General features: G+C 37.4%; 1 protein-coding gene across 3 annotated transcripts in view; it reads left to right on the plus strand.

Moving 5' to 3' along the window:
- The window catches only part of BICDL1 (BICD family like cargo adaptor 1), a 95,294-nt gene that overhangs the window by 56,666 nt on the left and 26,522 nt on the right, over positions 1-12,106 (plus strand). The gene's annotated exons all lie outside the window — the stretch shown is intronic.

Below are 12,106 nucleotides of genomic sequence, written 5' to 3' on the forward strand. Positions count from 1 at the left end.
ATATTTTGTCTTGAGCTATTTGTGCATTTCTCATACTACCTGTCAGTATGTACAAATATTTATTCTGTACCTTATATTGGCTTCTTCATGAGTGTTCATCTCATTCTCCTTCAGCTACTTGAGGATGGAGATCGTGTCTTGTATTTTTTATATACCTCATAGGGACATGAAACTAAGTTTTCGAACTTTAAAAGTTTAAAAAATAATAATAATAACTTCTCTTCCCCCTCAATCTTTCTAAGCTTATGCTGTCTGAGGTTTGTTGTGATTGTTGTATCGCTCTCCCCAGCCTCATTACTACTAAAATTTCTGATCTTTATTTGATGTTAATTTTTTTTCTTTCACCTTTCTCCCTAGGTTGATATCTTACGAATTTACGTATTTTTAAATAAAATAACTTTATTTTCCCTAATTATTAAGATAATGCATACTACTATAGAATATTCAAACTTTATGACAAATTTTTTTCCAAAATGAACATCACTAGGAATCTCATCCTCTAAAGATAATCACTGATAGCATTTTGATGAACAGCCTTCCAGACCTTCTATGCATGTGTGCACTTAAATAAACATATACACGTAATCTTAGGTAAATAGGATCAAATATGCTGTTTTCTTTTCACTTTATATTACATTGTTGAAATCTTTCCATATTAATGCAAGTAATCAGTGCATGGGTGATTCAGTGGTAGAATTCTCACCTGTCATATTAGTGCAGGTAGATGTATATAGCATTCCATTGCACTGATACATCCAATCTGCTAACAGTGGACACTTTGGTTGCCTCCAGTCTTTTACTATTGCAAACAATTGTGCAGTGAACATCCTTCTACATAAATCTTGGGTACAAAGTGAGTTTCATCTGTCTGCATCACATATCTGAACTAAGATAGTATTAATTAGTAAAGTAGTACAGCAGATGTCCATAGCCACACCATTATCATGTAACAGCATAAACTTACAAGAACCCAATAACCCAACATGGATTAGATGGGCAAATGTCTACCTGTAACAGGCATGGAACTTTGGGTTGTTCAGAAAAACAGATTCCCATTAAGCTAAAATAAAATGAAAAGCTTGATCAATATGAAACTTATCTTCATTTTGTTAAAATCTTAAATTTTTCACTCGAAAGAATTGTTAGGTGTTTGTTTCTGTGTTTGCTTTGGCTTGGTAGTAAAGTAGTACTTTGCAAAGTCTAGAGAGGATACTCTGTATTCTAAAGTGAAAAATAGAACTTGACAGGAAAACTGACTTTCTGATAAAACATAAACCCATTCATTCTCCAAATATGTTTTAAGCACCAGTGATGTACTAAATAATGTGGATACTAGGGCTCAAAGTCTAGCAGGAGAGAGATTAAAATAGTTAATCTAGTTGAAACCCAAGATGAGAGACCAGGAAAAGAAAATGTTTTTCTTTGAATATTTGCAAGCATCAGTACTCTACTTACTATGTCTCAGGTTTGGTTTTGTTTTCTCATTCTCTAACCTTCTGTATCAACTGCATTGCTATTAAAATTTTAAGTCCCTGTTTTTTGTGATTTGTTTTTCCATTCTTTTCAGTCATTCTCCCTAAATTGGTATCTCATTTGTTTACCTTTCAGTTACTTGTTATGTGACCCTTATGCATCCCTTCTGGGCCTCAGTTTCCTTATCTGTGCAATGAGGGAGTTCAAATAACTGGTTTGTTTTTTCTAGTAAGGTCCAGCTCTGACATTTTTAGAACCTAAAGTAGAGACCAGACCTGTCTTCCTCACTATTGTATCCCTAGTTCATAGCATAAATCTGGCCACCCAGTAAAAGCTTAATAAACTTTTGTTAACATTTTGACTTAAATTTGGGGGTCTGTGTGTCTACTCTAGTTCTCTGGAGATTTTTACTTTTGTTTTTTTTCATCCTATAGTAGCTATACTACTATACATTTAGACTTGATTCTTTTAATTGCTCAAGGGCAGTTTCTGTCAGCCATGAAAGATACTTAGTTCAGTTCAGTTCAGACATTTTTTGCATACTTATATGCCAGGCATTGTACTATCCACTGGGAATACAAAAATGAATTAGACTCAGTCACCCCTCACCTTAAAAAGCATAAAATGTGGTGAGGGAGAAGGATGCAAATGGATAACTGTAATAAAATGTAATACGTGCTCTGCTAGAGGTGTGTGTCCAGGGTGCTATGTGAGCTCAAAGGATTGTTTTTTATTGCTAGACATCTTGTGTCATTTTCAGTCTGGTCAGTTGTATTTTATATTTTCCTGTTCCACAGAGTTTTTTTTTTTTTTTAATTTATTTATTTACTTATTTATTTATTTTTGGCTGTTTTGGGTCTTCATTTCTGTGCGAGGGCTTTCTCCAGTTGTGGCGAGCGGGGGCCACTCTTCATCGCCATGCGCGGGTCTCTCACTGTCGCGGCCTCTCCCATTGCGGAGCACAGGCTCCAGATGCGCAGGCTCAGTACTTGTGGCTCACGGGCTTAGTTGCTCCGTGGCATGTGGGATCTTCCCAGACCAGGGCTCGAACCCGTGTTCCCTGCATTGGCAGGCAGATTCTTAACCACTGCGCCACCAGGGAAGCCCCACAGAGATATTTTTAATCATGTCTTTTATTTATCTAAACATAATCACAGTTGTCTTATAATCTATATCTGATAATTCTAGGATCTGAAGTCATTATGAATGTTTCTGTTGTTGTTTGTGCTGGTTCTTGCTCATGAGTCTTTGTTTCTATGGGTATTTTTGTTTTTGTTTTACTATAATCTGCTTATTTTTATTAGAAAATTATTTATGGAAATTATTTGATCTTTGGATGAAGTTACCATCCTTCAGAGATGACTTGTTTTCTCCTGCCAAGTGTCTAATGGCACTACCAATGCGGTATTTTTTTTTTTTTTTAATAATGTTAGCCTTATAAGGAAGTTAGGGAAAAAAATAGATAGTCTCATATACCCTTCTTCTATTTTCCCCTAATACTAACATCTTACGTAACCATAGTACAGTTATCAAAACCAATAAATTAACATTGAGGCAATATTAACTAATCTACATACCTACTTGAATTTTGCCAATTTTCCCACCAGCATCCTTTTTTTGGCCCAGGATCCAGCTCAACCTCCCATATTTAGTTGTCATGTTTATTTTGTCTCCTGCAATCTCTGACAGTTCTTCATTGTTGGTTTGTTTTTCCTGAAGTTGGTACTTTTGAAGAGTAATGATGAATTGTTTTATAGAAGGTCCCTCAATTTGGGTTTGTCTAATGTTTTGCCATGATTAAATTAGGTTATGCAATTTTGCAGCAATAGCACAGAAATGCAGTTGTGCCCTTCTCTGTGTTTCATATTGAGGACATGAGGTGTTGATATATATATTCTTTTTACTGGTGATATTAACTTCTACCACTCGGCTAAGGTAGTATCTGCCAGGCTTCTCCACTGTGAAGTTACTCTTTTCCTCTTTGTAATCAATAAGTCTTACGGGGAGATACTTTGAGACCATATAAATATCCTGTTTCTTGTCAGACTTTTGCCCATCAGTTGTTAGCATTCATCCTCTAGCTCTTTTTTTGTGTGTATTTATTTATTTATTTATTTGGCTGAGCCGGGTCTCAGTTGCAGCATGCGAACTCTTAGTTGCAGCATGTGGGATCTAGTTCCCTGACTAGGGATTGAACCTAGGCCCCCAGCATTGGGAGCATGGAGTCTTAGCCACTGGACCACCAAGAAAGTCCCCATCCTCTAGCTCTTGCCTGAAACAGTTATTACTGTGATGCTTGCCTAATGGTGATTTTTTGTCTCCAATGGTCCTTCTACATTTATTAATTGGAATTCTTCTGTAAGGAAGAGCTGCCTCTCTTCCCTTATTAATTAATTTATCCAATTATTTACTTATCATTGCAGATTCATGAATATTTATTTTATTCTACGCATTATAATCCATTGCTGTCATTATTTGTTTTATTGATCATATGGTCCCAGCCTTAGCCATTGGGAGCTCCTTCGAGTTGACTCCTGTGTCCATTCAGTGTACCTCCATCAGTTTTGGAGCACTTCCTTTCTTTCTGGCATCACAAGATGTTCCAGGCTCATCTTGTATTTTTCCTTCCCCAACCCTGGAACAAGCCATTTCTCCAAGGAGCTTTAGTTCATTTATTAGAGATTGGTATATAGAAACCAATGTGAGCAGTAGAATGTCATTACTTTTAGGCCCTCTCAGAAGACAGAATTAGGAAATAAGTGTGTAAATGCTAACACATTCATAAACAGATATCTATAATCATTTCTCAATCTCTCCATTTATATATGTATTAAAAACCCTAAATTCTTTCTGATGTCTCCAGTTCTAGTCCAGTACCACAGAGTTCATGTTAGCCTTCCCTCTTCCCTTACTTGTTACTTTTTTTTCCACAAGAGAACCCGGTTCTCATTATCCATGGTACATTTACTTATTTGTTCAATTCTATTAAACACTACAGTAATGTTAGAATTGCTAAACCATACATCTGTGAGAAACAAGTTTATTAACTACAGTTCAGTAGCTCTGTAGAGTTCTTTTTTCCCTGAACCTTACAGTATACAGTCAAAAGACTGTTTTCCAAAGCTATTTAAGTAAGTTATTTTCTTCTTGGCCCCCTACAGTTGTGGTTGTGCTATTTATTTGTGGTGTAGTTAGGTTTATTTGTTACTGTTTGTGTTCCATTGGTTGGTTGTAATAATTTGCATATGTGAAATATTAATGTGACTCTGTCACTATCTTGTCAGCTCTTTGATGCATTTAAGAAATCTTTTCCACTTTATCCAGTATTTTTAGCTGTTTTCAGTAGGAAGGTCAGTCCAAATAACCTAGCCCACCGTATTACCAGAAATGAAACCTCCTCTTTGGAAAGGTATTGGTGAAAATCTTACTATCTTTATATATTAAGTAAAATATAAATACAAAACAAACTTAACTTCTGAGTTTTATTTTTGAAAGGCTTTGGGAGGAATTGGCATACTAAAGCCTAGTGAGAACAAAAGGCTATCATACATTTTTGCATTTACTTACCATCTAGTAGATGGCTATTGCTTTTATTACTATAAATAATCAAGATAGCATATTACATGATAAGCCTCCTTTTTACTATCAGTAGGCTCATGGCACCTATTACCAAATTTGAAAGTTTTTAACTATAAGACCTTGAAAGTAAGAAAATACAGACTTCAGGTTAATTGGAGTTTCCAGTTAAGCAAAGGCTAATCATAAACCCATTTTCGGTTCAAATTAGTATAGATTTTCTATTCTAAAGTATAATCATCTACTTTTCTGACTCAGTTTTTCCATTCTACTGGAAAACTTAGGTTTTCTATTCCACTTCTACTAGTAGTAAAGTTCTGCTGCCACCACCAAGGTGACACGTATTCATTATAATTGCAAAATATGGGAAAATCCCAGATGCCTAACAATAAGGGAATGGTAAAGGAAATCATAACATATCTACTTGATGGAATATTATGCAATCACTTAAAGTGACGATTAAGAAGTGTAATAATAAATAACATGGAAATGTTTCTGGTACCATGCTAAGTGAAAAATGGAAAAATCTATGTGAGTAATATGATCGTGGGTAATTGTACATACACACATACATACACACGTAGAAAGATTGGGGGAAAATCAACAAAATGTATTTTCAAAACAAACCCATATTCTGGGGTTCTGTTACAGAAACTGAAAATTGAAAAATAGGGACTTCCCTGGCAGCCCAGGGGTTAGGACTACGTGCTTCCACTGTAGGCGGTGCGGCGGGATCGATCCCTGGTCGGGCAGCTAAGATCCTGTGTGCCGCGTGCTGCGACCCAAAAAGAAACAAAAAACAAAAAGGATAACCTACGGACTGGGAGAAAATATTTGCAAATGATGCAACTAACAGGGCTTAATTTCCAAGATATACAAACAGCTCATACAGCTTAATATCAAAAAAAAAAGAAAACAAAGCAAACAACCTAATCAGAAAATGGGCGGAAGACCTAAATAAACATTTCTCCAAAGAAGACATACAAATGGGCAACAGGCACTTGAAAAGATGCGCAACATCACTAATTATTAGAGAAATGCAAATCAAAACTATAATGAAGTACCACCAAACACCAGTCAGAATGGCCATCATCAAAATGTCTACAAATAGTAAGTGCTGGAGAAGGTGTGGAGAAAAGGGAACCCTCCTGTACTGATGGTGGGAATGTAAATTGGGGCAGCCACTATGGAGAACAATATGGAGGTTCCATAAAAAACTAAAAATAGAGTTATCATATGATCCAGCAATCCCAGTCCTGGACTTATATTCAGAAAAGATGAAAACTCTAATTCAAAAAGATACATGCACCCCAGTGTTCAAAGCAGCACTATTTACAATAGCCAAGTTATAGAAGCAACCCTAAATGTCCATCAACAGCTGAATGGATAAAGAAGATGTGCAATACACACACACACACACACACACACACACACACACAAATGGAATATTACTCAACCATAAAAATGAATGGAATATTGTCTTTTGCAGCAACATGGATGGACCTAGAGATTATCTTACTAAGTGAAGAAAGTCAGAGGAAAACAAATACATGATATCACTTATATGTGGAATCTAAAGAAATAATACAAATGAACTTATTTACAAAAATAGAAACAAACTCACAGACATAGAAAACAAACTTATGGGATTAATAGATCCACACTATTATATATAAAATAAACAACAAGGACTTACTGCATAGCACAGGAAACTATATTCAATATCTTGTAATAACCTATAGTGGAAAAGAATCTGAAAAAGAATGTGTGTGTGTGTGTGTATAACTGAATCTCTTTGCTGTACAACTGAATAACACATACTGTAAATCAATCATACTTCAATTAAAAAATAAAAATAAAATGGTACATCTCTCCTACTATAATTTCTAAGTTAATTGGCTCATTTTTTTTCTTTTCACAAATAAGTTAAATGGATGCTCATGTGTAACTAATGCAACTTCCTTGCCTCCATTTAACAAGATAGTATATAGTTGGTACTCCTCTGGTGGCACAGTGGTTAAGAATCTGCCTGCCAGTGCAGGGGACACGGGTTCGATCCCTGGTCCGGGAAGATCCCACATGCCGCGGAGCAACTAAGCCTGTGTGCCACAACTACTGAAGCCCATGCGCTCCCGCGTCTACTGAGCCCGAGTGCTGCAACTAATGAGCCCACATGCTGCAACTACTGAAGCCCGCGCACCTAGAGCCCGTGCTCTGTAGCAAGAGAAGCCACCTCAATGAGAAGCCCGCGCACCACAACAAAGAGTAGCCCCCGCTTGCCACAACTAGAGAAAGCCCACACACAGCAATGAAGACCCAATGCAGCCAAAAATAAAAATGAAATTTAAAAAAAGTATATAGTTAACAGTTCTACTTTGGTCAGTTTAAACAAATTTAAAATGTTACAGTTTAGTGAAATATTCTTATGTTGCTAATCATGTCAATAAGAAAAGTAATCATGGAACAGCTCTGCTCAGTGGAGAGAAAGTAATCTGTCCTAGATGGTACTTGACCAAATCAAGCATATTGGGCAGAAGGAACACACTGTCAGTTTTTTTTTTTTGCCAATTTGAGGATTAATTAAATAATAAATAATTACCCGAGCACTCAGATTATAAAAGTAGTTCATTTCAGATAGTTCAAGAAATGTATGTGTTAAACTTTCCAGCATTCTTTAACAGAACTAGAGTTATTTCTTGAATGTCTTGTTTTCTTTATTCAATCTTTATGCAATGAAAGTAAAAGAGATGTTTTTGAGAACATTACAAATAAGTATCTAAAGATTAAAACATTTCGTAATACCCAGTGGTGGCAAGGTATTAGGAAGCAGGCATATTTATACTCTGTCAGTAGGGGGTACAGTAAATTGCGCCAACATTTTTGGAAGACAGTTTGGCAGCGCCTATAAAAATGAATATGCATTCCTTTTATCTAGTAATTCCGCTTATAGGAATTTATTCAGTTATAGGGTATTCTCCCACAAGTACAAAGATTGATTAGCAAGGATATTTTTTGAAAGCACTGTTTATAATAGCAAAGAATTGAAGTACTCTATAAATGCTCATAAGCAGGGACTAGTTAAATAAATTATGGTATATTCATATAACTAAATGCCAGATAACTGTGAAAAAGAATAAGGTAGATTTACAGATTGACATAGAAAGATGTTAAAACACTATATGTATTTTTTTAAATTATTTATTTACTTTTAGCTGTGTTGGGTCTTCGTTTCTGTGCAAGGGCTTTCTCTAGTTGCGGCAAGCGGGGGCCACTCCTCATTGCGGTGCGCGGGCCTCTCACTATTGCGGCCTCTCCTGTTGCGGAGTACAGGCTCCAGACGCGCAGGCTCAGTAGTTGTGGCTCACGGGCCCAGTTGCTCCGCGGCATGTGGGATCTTCCCAGACCAGGGCTCGAGCCCGCGTCCCCTGCATTGGCAGGCAGATTCTCAACCACTGCGCCACCAGGGAAGCCCTATGTGTATTTTTAAAGCCAAAATTTTAGTAATGTTTTAGATAGATAGATATGAATAGAAAATTTCTACAAAGACTCACAAGAAGTATCTCTAATATGGATGATATTAGATATATCACTAGAGAGTGGTACTGCTGATTAGGAATAAGTGGAGACTTAAACTTTCATTTCAGTCCTTCAGTTTGTCTTAATTTGTTTTACTCTAAACATTTGTTGCTCTTTTTTTTTTTTTTAATATTTATTTATTTATTTAGGCTGCGCCGGGTCTTAGTTGCAGCATGTGGACTTCTTAGTTGCAGCATGCAGACTGGGCTCTTAGTTGCAGCATGCGAACTCTTTAGTTGTGGCATGCATGTGGGATCTAGTTCCCCGACCAGGGATCGAACCCAGGCCTCCTGCACTGGGAGCACGGAGTCTTAGCCACTGGACCACCAGGGAAGTCACCTATTACTCTTATTATTAAAAAAAATTTAAGAGTTTAAGAATAAAAGAATACCTGAGCTAAAAGCATACCATCTTTTTTTATATTCACCTATGATCATAGATGTCATTCTCTGCCACAGTTTTGCCACAGCTGTTACTGGCTGCTTAATCAGGCATGGTAGCCAAAACTCATCGTTTTGAGAAGTAAACTGTAAGTCCCATGCCTGTCATTTTCTGCTTTCAAAATGAATTAATATATAATTAATATAACCTCACCACCACCAAAAAAGTTCCCAGGGCCATGACTAGCTGCCCTAAACCTAGAAGGAGAAGGTTTTTTATCTCCAAGAGAGGTATGGCTCCTGGATATTAAATAGCTTATCTTTGCAAGGCCACCAGGAGAACAGAACTGAAAGGTATGCCTGCCGAATATTTCTGTATTTCCCTATATTTTTTAGCTTGACCTTCATGATGTTGGCCAAGTCACCTAACAGGCTGTTCTCAGTGGACTTGTGTGTATGACAGCTCCTTATAACATACACATGGTGTTCTCAGTACCTGAGATTTTTTAAAAAACAAACAACTGATCCTAGTTGCCCTAAACTTGTAGCAATGCGATATTTCTTTCCTTTCTTTATTTCCCTACACTTCAGTGATTAGACTCAATCCCACGAAGTCCTGATTTACAAATAGGGAAATGGGCATACCTTCAAACCTGCCCTTTTTGTGTTACAATGTAAAGGAGGAATATGTCTATAAATTGGGAAAGTGAGACTCAAAGAGGTTAAATGACTCATATAACTCATACCCATATCTATGGTAGGACAGGAACTCTTAACCCTGACCATCTGACCCTTAACTTTTTTTTCCTTTCATCATACATCCCTCCTCTCAGGAGCAGAGCAGATCTCTTCAGAAAGACCACTGTTATTCTGGCTTACTCTCCTACTTGAAGAACTTCAAAGAAGCTCTGAAATCCACTATAGAACTAAAATTGGCTTTGTAACCTTTCTGATACTTTGTTCAGAAAGCATTTAGAACATTAGAGTTATGTCAAACTTCAGGGATTATTATTTATGTGCAGAAATAGCTAATATTCATTCTGGTAGTCAGGTCTAAGTATCTGAGCCAGTTTCCATCTCCGAAAAAGAAGGAAATAATATACTTTGGAAGGTGCATTAGCTCCTTGCAGATGGTACTTATATGTCTGATTGATCCATTCCTCTCCATTACCGTCACAGACAAATGACTGGCCACCTGGCTGGAGGTGGCCATGGTGTGGTGGGAGAGCACAGAACCGGGAGGCTGAAGACCAGGGCAGTGCCACTCCTCTCAGCCTCCACCTCCTTGTCTGAAAAATGAGGCCATCAATTCCTGCTTCTTAGGGCTGTTGGAGATTCATATGAGAGCTGTAGGTTAGAAGTCTTTGTGAACAGTATATCCTTGGGCACATCTGAGGAGTCAGACAATTAAAGGAAACATTATAACATAGTGGTTAGGAGCTGAGACTTTGGTGTCATGCTTCCTGGAGGGAAGAGACAAATTTTATTTCTAGGAAGATCACTTTGAGAGGAGACTGTCTACAGGAGCATTTCTGATACCACCTGGGCTAGATTTGTAGACCTCAGTGCATCTCTTTGGTTGTCTCATGATTCATGTCAAGGCAGTGATGCTCAGAATGAGGTCAGCTGCCTGAATTACCCAGTGCTTTGTAATCTGAACATATTTGAAACCCTGATAGTCAACTGAATTCAGTATAGGCAATCGAACTGCAGCATTTATAAGAGGAAATTTTCCTTATGGGCCCTAAATTCTATTCGAAGAAATTTCAAGAGTCATAAATAAAATTGCTTAGTATTAAAAAAAGAAGAAGAAGAAAAGAAAGAAAAACAGCCTTTCTAAATGGGACTCATGAAGTTGGTTTCAATAGTGAGTGATAGAAATAGGAAAAACTATTTCAAGATACTGTGTAAGAAGGCAGTATTGCAGTCCTAATTTCGGAGTAAGACAACCCAAAGTTTACCATTCTGATGGTGTCATTCACTAAAATGTGGGGCAAGTTCCCTCACTTCCCTGAGCCTGTTGCCTTGGTAGTAAGTTGAGGGTGACAGGCCCTACTTTGGTTGTGACAATTGAGGTAAAGCATTTAGCACAGTTCTTGGCACATAGTGAAGTACTCAATAAATAATACTAATTTTATTTTTAGGCAAGGATGACTAATATTGTGTTTCTGAGTGATTAAGAAACAAGCTGGTAGTGTCTAAAATTAAATTTAGAATAAGGAAGAAAAAGAGATGTTTTGATTTTCTTTTGTTGTATGTTTTGTAATTGTTTAAAAATTAGCACTAGAGATTGATTTTTGTGGCTCTGTAGTCTGGGGCGGGGGGCACGTTTGTTGAATCTATGGAACCAAAAAAAGATGGACAATTGATTATACGGCACTTGAAGTTAAAAGGAGCTATTGAACGTATAACCATTACTGTAAGAGCCTCATTGAACAACTAGCCTACCATTTCAACATTATTACCACCCCACCTCCTCTGAAAGCCTTTTCCAACCATTTCTGCACACCGTGATCTTTCCTGAGAATGCATAAAGCTTACTGACCCTATTTGGCCTCAGAAAAGCACTGAGGCAGTTACTTAACCTGTCCTGTGGCTCTCCTCCACAGGGCAGGGTTCAGGGCTTTCCTCAGTGGGGGCTGGGCTGGGCCCTCCGGAGGATGACTGAGTTCATATCTTTCCAAGGGTGCATTCTTTCAAAGTACTCTCCTGCATATTCAAGAGAAGGTGCTGACACACCGAATGGTATTTGGTGTTTGCTGTGTTTCAGCATTAGAGAATAAATGGATAAGGGTGGGAAACGAGCACCTCAGCCAGCACTCCCCAGAGAATCGAAAGTTCCTTGAGGAATGAACAGCAAAAATCTTGACAGACATGACAGGGTATTTTAAATAGTACCCATGTTGACTGTAAGTAAGAAATACAGACAGAGATGATTTGCCTGGGCCCCACTAAGGAAATATATGGGAGAAATAAAGGAATTTCTAAGGTATTAGGTATATCAGTCTTATTCTTCCATGTAAAATACTGAGAATGTCTCTCAATTTAGATGTTTGCTGAGCTTCTGCTGTGTGCAGAATCATAATGATGATAACTAACAT

The sequence above is a fragment of the Eschrichtius robustus genome, chromosome 14 (genome assembly GCF_028021215.1).
Source record: "Eschrichtius robustus isolate mEscRob2 chromosome 14, mEscRob2.pri, whole genome shotgun sequence".
Taxonomy (NCBI): domain Eukaryota; kingdom Metazoa; phylum Chordata; class Mammalia; order Artiodactyla; family Eschrichtiidae; genus Eschrichtius; species Eschrichtius robustus.